This window comes from Pipistrellus kuhlii, unplaced genomic scaffold (assembly GCF_014108245.1).
Source record: "Pipistrellus kuhlii isolate mPipKuh1 unplaced genomic scaffold, mPipKuh1.p scaffold_m20_p_1, whole genome shotgun sequence".
Lineage (NCBI taxonomy): Eukaryota > Metazoa > Chordata > Mammalia > Chiroptera > Vespertilionidae > Pipistrellus > Pipistrellus kuhlii.
In genome coordinates this window covers 158,602,446-158,612,039 of record NW_023425404.1, presented here as the reverse complement: position 1 = coordinate 158,612,039, position 9,594 = coordinate 158,602,446, and the positions used below count along the sequence as shown (strand labels likewise).

General features: G+C 41.0%; 1 pseudogene; it reads right to left on the bottom strand.

Annotated features, from left to right (window-relative positions):
• Positions 1–4,668: 4,668 nt before the first annotated feature.
• LOC118723487 lies at positions 4,669–9,370 on the bottom strand (annotated as a pseudogene).
• Positions 9,371–9,594: the final 224 nt, after the last annotated feature.

Genomic DNA, 9,594 nt, shown 5'->3' with positions numbered 1-9,594 from the left:
TTTATAGTCTGTGTTCCTTCAATAGAATGTAATTTCCACCAGGGCAGTGCATATATATATTCTATTATATATATGTGCACATTCTATATATATAAAATTGATTTTTTACAGAGAGGAAGGGAGAGAGATAGAGAGCTAGAAACGTCGATGAGAGAGAAACATCGACCAGCTGCCTCCTGCACACCCCCTACCTGGGATGTGCCGGCAAACAATGTACATGCCCTTGACCAGAATCGAACCTGGGACCCTTCAGTCCACAGACCGACGCTCTACCACTGAGCCAAACAGGCCTTGGCAGCAGTGCCTTTTTTAAAAAAAAAATTGCTGCTATGCTCTCAGTGCCTAGAATGGTATCTGGAAAATGAAGCATATGCTTGATGGATATTGGTTGAATAAATGAATGAAACTGCTTTAATTTTTGCACCGTAATATACAGGTTTGTTTGTTTTTATTTTCTGTAATATACTTAATTCTTCTGTGGCACATGGAGATTTATTTGTCATTTAGCATTAGTAGTCATTTATTTTTGCAAAATATTTTGTAGATACAAACTTTTAAAAAAGATAAATATCAAACAAAGGACTTATGTGCATACATATGAGCCTAACCAGTGGTCAAGGACAATAGGGAGGTGGGGGCATGAGTGGGGAGGGGTGGGAGATTGGAATGGGGGGGTTGAGGACAAATATGTGATACCTTAATCAATAAAGAAATTAAAAAAAATAAAACTAAAAATAAATAAGCTGAAAAACTGTTATTCTCTGGAATATCTGAGATCTTGCTCTCCAGCATATGTCATCAGTTTTGCTCAAATAACTCTTGTAAATATTTTTTTAAAAAGATAAATATAATAAGATATGTGTGAAGGCTGCATATAAAGTTGGTTAATGAAAAATGGTCCAGGATTTCTCAGACTTTTAATTTCAATTTCTATCTTTTTCTACCTAACTACACTCTATGTTAGGTAGACAAAGATAAAGACCAATAAAAGATATATGTACCCAACTTTTTATTATCTGTGCTAATGAACAGGCTACTTGCTGTAATTATTTTGCTGTGTTTGTTATTATACTTTTCCTAAGTTAAAGAAGATCAATGTTTTGGTTGAGAGTTTGGTTATAGGATATGTAGGAGAAAAAAGTAAACAAGAAAAAAGTGAGCATTGTAGCAGATGGTTTTATTATCTATTCTACTTAATGATGCCTAAGAATTTGAGAGCAAAATGTGCCATGGATGATGCTCCTCTTATTTCCCCCTACTGCACTTCCTTAGTTGCTTTCAACAAAAATAGACAATTAGGATTTTTATGTACATTAACAGACAAAAGAATTACTTTCCTGCAAATATACATAATGACTAAACATATATTATTTCAAAAAGTCATCACAAATGTATTTATGTTAATCATGTGTGAGTCTCAGGACAATGCATGTTCAGATAAAATGTCTTATTTTTATCTCATTTTCTAGAAAATCTTGATAAAAAATAAGATTCTAGAATGTATAAGGAAAAAGATGTATTTTATGTAGAAAAGATGACATGAGAAAAGATTTGGATACAGGAGTGCTATGGTCCCATGAAAGGGTTCTGGAAGTTATTCAACACATTGTAGGCCCACAAAGCATATCAAACCGTCTATGTATGTACAATTAGTATACACTTATTCACTTATTGTTTATTTAATTACCAGATATTACCTGAATCCCCACGAGGGGCCAGGAATTTTTGTTTGTTTTGCATTTTAAAATACAAAGGTGAGTAAATAAAAGGACTCTACCATCATGTTGCTCACCACCCACTTAGCAAGTGTAATTGGTTGCTTAGAAATCTATACAAGATATGGAGGAAGTGGTAGAGTTGGCCCCAGGAGAAAATTATCAATTCAAGTTGGGCAGAGTTTGTGTGATGGGAGAATGGAGTAGTGGAATCTAGGGAAGACTGAAGAATATATTTTGCATGTCAAGTAAGAGTTGGAGTGATGCTTAAAATGTTAATTGGTGCAACAAAATAAAGTTAGCTATATTGGACATCATCAAAATTAAAAACGTGTGCTTCCAAGAACTCCGTCAAGAAAGTAAAAAGACAAGCCACAGAATGGGAGAAAATTTTTGGCAAATCATATATATAATAAGGGACCTATATCTAGAATACATAAAAAAATCCTACAATACATTCTCTGAAATAAAAAATATTATACAGAGTCCTAAAAACAGAATGGAAGATTGCAAGAATCAAGTCAAAGATTTGGAACACAAAGAGCCAGAGGACACTCTTCTGCAGAAGCAAGAAGACAAGAGAATCCAGAAAGTTGAAGATAGTGTAAGAAACCTATGGGACAACTTCAAGTGAACCAACATCAGAATTATGAGCGTCCCAGAAGATGAGAGAGAGCAAGATACCGAAAACATATTGAAAGAAAGAGTGACAGAAAACTTCCCCCACCTGGTGAAAGAAATAGACTTACAAGTCCAGGAAGCGCACAGAACCCCAAACAAAAAGAATCCAAAGAGGACCACACCAAGACACATCATAATTAAAATTCCAAAAGCAAAAGACAAAGAGAGAATATTAAAAGCAGCAAGAGCAAAGCAGGTAGTTACCTATAAAGGAGCACCCATACGATTGTCAACTGATTTCTCAACAGAAACCATGTAGGCCAGACAGGAATGGCAAGAAATATTCAAGGTGATGAATAGCAAGAACCTACAGCCAAAAATACTCTACCCAGCAAAGCTATCACTCAGAATTGAAGGCCAGATAAAGAGCTTCACAAATAAAAAAAAGCTAAAGGAGTTCATCACTGCCAAACCAGAATTATATGAATTGCTGAAGGGGGTTCTTTAGGAAGAGGAAGAAAATAAAGATAAAAATTATGAACAACAAATATGTAACTACCATCAAGTGAATCTAAAAACCAAGGAATCAAAAAACCTGATGAACAATATTAACTGGTGATTATAATAGAATCAGAGGTATGGAAGGGGAGTGAACTGACGATTCTCGGGGAAAAGAGGAGCGGGGGGGGGGGGGGAGGGAAGAGAATGAACGTAAACTGTGCACCTATGGATGAGGACAATGGAGGGCGAGGAAAGGGCAGAGGGTGGGGTGGGAACCTGGTGGAGGGGGAAAAATTGAGGAACTTTTGTAATAATATGAACAATAAAAATTTATTTAAAAAAATCCTACAATTCAATAATAATAATAATAATAATAAAAATAACCCAACTTAGGAAATGGGTAAAACATCTGAATAGACATTTCTTCAAAGGAAATAAATAAATGGCTTATAAGCTAAAAATGAGGAAAATAAAAACCAAAACTACATTGAGTTAATACTTTATACCTACTAAAATGCCTACAATCAGAAAGACAGAGAATAACAAGTATTGGCAAGGAGTGGAGAAATTGGCATCATAGTCACAAGTTCTACTCAAACTAAAGCAGAAAAATTGGCATTATATCCACAAGTTCTATTCACACTATGTTTCTGCAGCATCTTTCTAACATTGTAACAAAATGATGCTTTCTGGACCCGCAGTACAGGGCCTGTACACTGGGGTGGGAATTTTGAGAACCACACAGTTTTACTCTGCTCAATTTTCTTTTTATCTATTTGTTCTACTTCCTGGGTGGTTTCATCAACTTTACATCCCAAATCATGGGTTAAGTGTTTTAAAAATTTTGGCAATCAAATTTAACTTCCATGAGTACTTTCATGTTTTATGAATGTTTAAACACTTTTATTATCTAAGACAGCTTGTATGCAATAACCTCTCATCTCTCTGAGTTTAACTGGTTGTTACATTTTTTTTTTTTTTATTCTGTACCCTGCATTGACTATTTTCTGGAATTTGTTTTGTTTTGTTTTTTTCCTCCTGTTTATGTTTTAGCCTCTGACTATCATTTTGGAGCTGGTCCTTAAATGTGATAATTCTTGACTGTCTACTCATAATTAAAAGTGAGTTACAGAGAAGATTGGAAGCTCTGCAGGTTTGTATTTTGGTTGTTTTACTGTGCAGTGATTGGACAGGGACTGAGATGATTACCTCTAATAGTTTGTCCAGAAAAGAATTCTCCAACCTCTTGCAGGGACAACTAACTGTCAGTATTCTGGCAGCTGAATGGAGAGTGGGGTTCTGAGTTTCATAATTCAATGTACATATTTTTATTTAATCCTCTTGCTTTCAGTATGGACCCTCATCACTGCCTATAGCTGAGGTACAGCTATTTTAATGTCTTAGGTGAGTAAAGCTTTCTTCAGCTAAGGAGTTCCTGGTTATATAGGCCGAGGAAGGGTATTTTGAGATTTAACTTTCTCATGAAGACTTTCAACTAATGTTTCTTCTTCAGCTACACTGAGCGACAAATATAAGATTAGTGGGGCATAAAGCTTAATATTTTGGTCTTCCTCTAAAAGAAAAATAATACAAAAGTAATTACTGGACTTTGGCAGAGCCTGTGTAAGGGATTAAATTTGATTGCTGTAACTTCTTCATTTTACTTTCCTATGTATTAGTGCCTTCAATTTTGCAGTGCTCTGGGTAGACAATGGAATGCTTTCTGTGCAGCTGCTTTAATGTCTGTTCAGCTAAACCAGTTGCACTTGTCCATCCACTTTCTACCTTTATTTTGTTAACATTTCTTTATCTCCTATTATTATTCTTTTTAGTGATCTCTGAAATTTTTATTGGCCTCTTGCCTCTCAAGGGGTGCTCCACTTCTGCTGCCTTAATGTCTCAGAACTTTGGTGTTGTTGACCTCAGTTACCACTTTGCCACCCACAATCCTGCGAGGGTGGTCTTTTGCAGAGATTGAGTGGAGCTGCTGTTGTCCAGGGCATCATCAAGAGAAAAGTCCTCCCTTTTTCCAGCAGGCAGAGGAAAACTGCCTCCAGCTGGACCTTGATGTTCAGCAGACCCTCTGACTGGGTCTGGACCAGCAAACTCCAGGTGCAGCAGGGTCCCATTGAATTGTTCCACCTGCATAGCATAGCATGTCTCCACTTCCCTCAGCTGTTCTCAAAACTTGCCTTCAGATTTTTCAGAGTCTAGGTCAGTCTCCAAGGACTGGATCATAGGTCTCAACTCTATCATGGTAGCGGTCTGTGAGGTGACCACTGTGGTGCTCTCCGTGGTCTGTTGGGACCAATATTTGACTAGCTTTTCTCGGTTCTTCCAAGCCAGCTGGTCATACTAGACTGGCTGTGCAACATGATCTTGCTGAGGTTCTGAGATTTGGGGAATTCAACTCCATGGTCACCCAGAGTTGGTAGTCTGGTTTTGTAGACCATTTACTTCCTCCTCATGGTTCTTCTTCATGAAGAGTAGCTCCCCCACGATTGCTTCAATCTCTGTCTCCAACTGCATTGGTGTCATCAGTGACCTTTCAGAGCCCATTGATGTCACTCTCCACAGACTGGCACTTGGCCAGCTACATCTTATACTTGACTCTGAAGTCATCTGCAGCAATTTGGACATTGTCAAACTGCAGAATAATGCAAGCACTGTGCACAGAACTTGCAAAGACCTTAGCCCTTAGTTCCTCACCTTGATGGTCTTGAAATAATGCCCCAGTCTCCAACCAGAGTCCCTTCTTTTCCAGGTGTTCTAGGATTTTGCTCTCCAGTCTCTGATTATCAGCCTCCAGGCTTCTCACCCTCTCCTGGAGGAGGCCAGGCCGTCATCCAGGCATTGCATAATCTCCTTCTCACTCAGGATGCTCCCTATGCCCCCCAGTCTCCTCCCTGCCATTCTCACAGCCAGGCCCAGAACCCCCAGCTGCCCTGTACTCTGGTGGACAGATGTGGAAATCTGAACACCCAATCCCCTGCATAGACACTGGCTGTGCTGCTGGCTGGCTGGGCCTGGTCACCAGGCATGGAGCCCAGGTTCTGGTAGTTTGTGGAGAAGCTGGAGCAGGTGCTGAAGCAGGGAGGAAGGTGAGAGGCTAGGACTCAGGTTTGAGCAGTAATGAGTGCCAGGTCCATGACTCAAGTTATATGCTCCTATTATTTTTGTCTTTTTTCTTATGAGTTTTTAGGAGGAAGCAAAGAAAAATCTATTAAATTTAACCAGAGCTTCCATAAACTCAGTTTAGAGTTGGAAGAAATCATCCAGTTCAGGGGTCCTTAGCCTGGATTTTAGAAGGTTTAGAACCTTCTTCTCCCCAAATTATACTCAAAAATTGGTATGGCAGTCTTCTGTCTATTTTCCTGGGAAGAACGTCTATAGTTTATCAGATTCTCAAAGGTTAGCAATCCCTTGATATTCACAATTGAGGACATTGTGATTAATAGAGACAAGGTCAGACATCTCCTTGATTTTATGTGCCTGACAATACAAAAGCCTTGGTTCTTAGTATAGAGATCATCTAAGGGCAGAATTTTCTAAGCGAAGAGTTTTCTGACTCTGGCTGTCCTCAGCACACTCTAGGGTATATAAATATGGACATGGGCAGACTCTTTGCTCTTCTCCACTTGAAGGTCTTCTCCCTCATTTAATGATAGTTTTGTCTTCCATTGTGGGAAAAAGTCATTTTCTCTGAGAGAATGATGTCCATGGTTGTACACGAAGTAGGAGGATCTCAACTTACATCTTACCTGTGTTTATCCCACATGTAGCCATTCTGGGAGATTCGGGTCTCAGGCTTCCCTAAATTTGCAAGGTCACCAGGAGTCTATCCACATAGCAGCCTGAGAAACCCGCTGAGCAATAACTCATTCTAAAGGAATAGAGGCAGTCTGGGGTTGGGTCGAGGCATTCTTCATTCAGCTCTTAAGGATTACTAAGTCTGAAGGCATTAAAAGTTATTTCCTACTTTGGTGGAATGGTGCCATACTGTTTATTCTTTGACAGCTTCAAGATGCTTCTATAGCCAAGGAGAGAGTCTCAGAGGACTTGGCAGTCACCTGAGGGAGCCAGGAAAGCAGGAAAATGGTGTTTATTATTCGGTAGCTGGGAGAAATGTAATCATTGCTTGTGAGATACCTCCTAAGGAGAGGAGGAGATGTTTGGGGTCTTCTAATTGCGAGGCATTCCTATTGCAAGGCTCTTATTTGGTTGAGGCAGGGGAAACATGGAGCGCATTTGCAATGGGTAAGGGCACCTATGGCTACAGAAGGGGCATGTCCTTTTGTGCTTTGAACTTCAGGTATGTTATCTCATTAAAAATTCTGTAGTCAGAACTATCTCCAAGCATCATCCCACCCTCAGGTCCTTTGATGATGAGATTTGAATTTCACCAACAGGAAATACAATGATTTGTTTATGGATCATTTTCCACAGAGTAAGGCTGCCAACAAGCCATCTTATGTTACTATCTGGAGACAGACTTCCCCGTGGGAAAAGCCTTCATTTTAATCAGTAAGGAGGTATGAAGTGTGAGGACTATGGGGCTCTGTTCCCCACAACCTAGAAATGCTGATGAGCAGTTCTTTTGCCTATATTAATTATATGCTGCCATCCACAGCCCTCTCTGGGGGATTAATATATTGATCAGCCTGCTGGAAGGGTAGTGTCCTCTCCAGGGGGAGAAGACTGGCTAATGCCTTAGTTTCTCTGACAGCAGGTCCAGAAGGAGCCTGTTGCCAGGAATCGAAGGTAGTTGTTGCCGTGACAGCGGAGTGCAGCATGCGTGTGTCTCGCCCAGTCCCCATGTGATCCTTTGCTGTGACGCTTGTGTGTTTAAACCTGTGTTCTCAGGAAGGGAGAAACAGCCCAGGTGTGTCCCATGTGCCCTCCTCAGGAGTCTGAGCTGGGTCCTCTGGGGTCAGTAAGCTCCTTCCCTTTGCTGCACTCTCAGAAGTCAACTGATGGGACCTCTTTAGCCAAAGGGGAACTCAGGGAAGACAGCATGATTCCTGAGATGGGCAAAGTGCTGGGTAAGTAAGGGCACCTGCACCTTCTTTCTTTCTTTCTTTCTTTCTTTCTTTCTTTCTTTCTTTCTTTCTTTCTTTCTTTCTTTCTTTATTTCTTTTTCTTTTTCTTTTTAAATATTTTTTATTGATTTTTTACAGAGAGGAAGGGAGAGAGATAGAGAGTTAGAAACATCGATGAGAGAGAAACATCGATCAGCTGCCTCCTGCACCTCCCTGCCCCCCCACTGGGGATGTGCCCACAACCAAGGTACATGCCCTTGACCAGAATCAAACCAGGGACTCCTCAGTCCCCAGGCTGACGCTCTATCCATTGAGCCAAACCAGTTAGGGCGGTACCTGCACTTTCAACAAACCAGTCGTCTAAAATGCTTCTCAACATTGGGCACGTGAACAAGGACGATTGTCTTCCCTTTCCAAGTGGCCATATATGTTGCTGACAAATCTCAACATCTCATTTGAATGATCTCAGATGTTTCTATTCCTCCTGCTTTTCTCATTCACATTAATTGCTCTTTCTTTATATAATCAAATGCTTAGTAAGATGAGGATTGCTCATGTGACAGACTTCTAAATGTTCAGGAATGAATGGGGGCCATTCTTAGATTTGAGGCTGACCCTGTGGTCCGGTTGCTCAACTCCTCTTTTCATCTGGATTTATACACTTGGCGGTCCTGCGGGAGGCGCTCTGTCACCTCATACACCATCAGGCTTCAGACTAAAATTTTACTTATTACACAAAGTCTCGTTGAAAACAGGCTCCAGGATTAGTTCCTCTTTTTTATAATTGAAGAGATTGTCATTATGACATATTCATAAGTGGATATATTTGATCCTTTGCAGATTCTTCCTCCATCTAGTCCTTCTTCCCCGTTCTTTCATTTCTTAATAAAAAATCCATATCTCAGAGGGATGCAAAAACCCTGGGAAGAACCCTCTAATTCAACTGTGTTTTATTGCATTATGTTTCCTCAGAAGCACAACTCTTTCATAATCATGCTGTCTTTCACAGCAGCAAGTGATGGTGCCTTGGACATAGCCTTCTCCCTCCCCTCACGGGAGCCCCAAAACATCTCAGTTGCTCTGCACCCCACCTATACCCAGGTCGGTTCTTGTAGAGTTCCCTTTCTCCATGCAGTTGTGGAAATTCCCCCACAAGGTGCTTTTAATTTACCCACGCAGAGCCAGGGCTAGAGTTCACCATGGGGGCTTCCAAGACTGGCTGCCTAGGCTGCCAGGGCTAGAGCTGTGCTGTTGCTACCGCAGTCTGGCTGCAGATCCAAGCCATGGGCCTGGAGCTGCTGCAGCATCCGTGCCAGCATGCCACAGCGCTGCCCCGGCCGCTGTGGTGCGGTTCTCAGGCACCTCAGCCGCTGGCACTTTTGCAAAATGAGGAAAAGAGTACTTTTCTGCAAGTAGGGTTCTAAGAACAGGCTTGGTTAGCCTGCAAGCACAGTAAGTTAGACATACCGTGCTTTCTTCCGAGTCGAGCCGCATTGCTTCTGCCGCAGCCAGGACTTCCACCTGGAACTTTAGTTGGAGCTCTGATCTTGCAGCTGCCTTGAGCCTGGTAAGCCGGGACTTTGCTGCCACCAATGTCTTGTCATTTGAGATCCCTGCTAATAATTTGGCCAGTGTTTTTGAGGATAAAAAATCCCCAGGATGTTTCTTTCTTTAGTTTTGGAAATGGTGGGAAGGTTTGCTCCCCAGAATTTCCAAGT